Here is a 2393-nt window from a genome sequence, read left to right as displayed (position 1 = left end):
CGAGCCTCGAGGCTCCGCCCTCGGGTCCATTCAGCCTCTGCGCGGCCGGGGACTACTTGTCGCGGCGGAGGCTCAGGTCGTGACGCGCCGACTGAGTCACCAGCTGAGGGCGCGCCTTGGATTTCGCCCTGGGCGCGGTGGGGTAGGCCGATCGTACCCCGCCTTCTGCACCTTTTCCAGATTGATCTGCTCCTCGGAAAAACCCGATCCTGGACTGCCTCTCTGGTGTCTGGCGATCCTTCCTAAGATTTGCTCGTGTCCCTCGCTCGGCTCTCGGCTTCTGGGCCGTAGCTTGGGCGGGTTTCTACCTCTTTCTGGCTGCTCACCGCTATTTATTCGTCTCTACCCCGTCTCTTTCTTCCCTGCGGACTCTTACTCCCCTGGCTCGCTACTGAGCCAAATGTGATAGCTTTTTCAACCAGAATCTCTTCAGTCTGTGTCATTTAATGCTGTAATACGTTCCCAGCACTGCGTTCTCTGGAGATGCCCTTTATTTATCTCTTTATTCAGAGAAAGCTTGTAATTTGCTTACCTTAGTTTTTTTTGTTTGTTTGTTTTTAAATCTTTCTCTCGGTTAAGCATCCGAAGGGGTTTCCTGGGCTCTTGGCTTCCAGAAGATAATCCTGCCCCCTGCTGTAGAGGCTGTGTCTACAAAGACAAATTGGGGTTTGCTCAATTATGACAGGACGGTCATATGATTGAGTGTGGAGCTGGGCGTTACTGCGCGAGGTCATGAGAGTGTGGAAATATTCTATACACAGTTGCAGCGTTTCGAAATAAAACCAAGTTCCAGGGTCTTAGGATACTCGGTATTTGGTTCCCTTAAAGTGTGCAGATTTTTTTTTCCCCAGGAAATGCATTATATATAAATTGAGTCCGTTATGTAACAAGATAATGGCATTAAAAGGGTGAGGAGGCGCTCAGATTGCTTTAAAACAATCCTAGCGACAAAACAACCAGAAGTAACGCGTGGACCATGTTTAGATACTTTTTTTTTTTTTTTGAGAGGTTTTTGCTATAGGGCGCATGCCCTCGCAAGAGAGAGAGAGAGAGAGAGAGAGAGAGAGAAAGCGAGAAATCAACCCCCCCCCAGGGGAAATAGCCACGCAACAAACCCTTCTCCATTCTCTGGAATCTTGGACACCCACGCACAGGTGCCTGGTGTGAGTTTAAGCCACCAAATCCGGGGCTCAAACTGTGGTCTAGTACATGGGAGTCCAGTACTTAGCCATTAGCCAACTGCTGGCCCTGATACTATTTCAAACAAATTACCAAAAAGAAAGTTTTTGAGATAATTGGGTAAATTAGATTATGGAATATGTGTTAGACATGAAATAACCTAAGAATTATTTTGTTAAGTATGAAAATGATCAAGCTTGGGGCCTGCCAGGCTGTGTGGTAGTTAAGGCAGCTGTCTCCCACGTAGCCTGCCACAGCAGTTTGACTCTTGCATGGGGGGGGGGGCTTGAAAAACACGGGGTATCTGTGTGAGTGCCCAAAATCATGACAGAATGAGAAGGGATTGTGGTGTGGCCATCCCCCATGGGGGAAGATTTCTCACTCTCTATATCTGTCTCTCAAAAAAAAGTGAGCTTTTGTTAAAAAAAAAAAAAAAGTATCTTTTTTTCTTGCTAGGGAGAGGGGAGAGAGAGACAGAGAAAGGAAAAGTGAGAAATCACCCGCCACCCCACCCCCTGAGGAGAGAGTGGCCCTCCATTCTCCTCTGGGAACTTTTTGGCACACATGCCAGCTATGGGTCTTGATCAGGCAGTGCCTGAACTACTTTGACACTTGCTAGTCCTAAAATGTACTTTTTAAAAAAAAAAAAAAAGGAAATACTGTATGTAGGGATAAAATGTCAATAAAATAATGGCTGTTATTCTTTTTTCTGTACCTTTAAGTTCTATTTTATCAGCACCATGTCCCAACCAGCTAAGCCAACTTGCTACAACCATTTAAGTACATTTTTAAATGTTCACAGTAAGGTCAGCAGGCATGGTAGTTCAGGAGGCTGGGTCCAACATGGCCAACTCAGCAGGGTTCCACTCCCAGACCCCATGACAAACCTGTGGGCCTATCTGCATGTGCACTCTGTCGGGAGAGGAGAATTCAGCATAGCCATCATCCCTGGGGGTGATTTCTCAGTTTCCCTCTCTGTCTCTGGTGAGTGCACACACCCTGTGACAAAAATTTAAAATAAGTAAGTAGTAAGGATATATTAAATATCTTTTTTTAAAATGTTCATAGTCAATAGCCAAAAGTTGGAAGCAACCCAAGTGTCCCCTAAGAGATGAATGGATAAACAAAATGTGGCCTATCTGTAACAGATTATTTAGTTTTTTGGGGTTTTTTTTTTGTTTTTTTTGAGAGGTTTTTGCTATAGGGGTCGTGTC

At 45.5% G+C, this 2393-nt stretch overlaps 1 long non-coding RNA gene across 1 annotated transcript; it reads right to left on the bottom strand.

The window, feature by feature from the left end:
* Nucleotides 1-531: 531 nt before the first annotated feature.
* Nucleotides 532-2175, bottom strand: LOC114008560 (uncharacterized). Its single transcript, XR_003550082.1, has 2 exons — nt 2067-2175; nt 532-648 (listed from the first exon to the last, which is right to left on the bottom strand). It is a non-coding gene; the product is annotated as an uncharacterized LOC114008560 (long non-coding RNA).
* Between the last annotated feature and the right edge of the window lie 218 nt (nt 2176-2393).

This window comes from Tupaia chinensis, unplaced genomic scaffold, assembly GCF_000334495.1.
Source record: "Tupaia chinensis unplaced genomic scaffold, TupChi_1.0 Scaffold000355_1, whole genome shotgun sequence".
Taxonomy (NCBI): Eukaryota; Metazoa; Chordata; class Mammalia; order Scandentia; family Tupaiidae; genus Tupaia; species Tupaia belangeri.
This window is presented reverse-complemented; position numbering and strand designations above follow the sequence as displayed.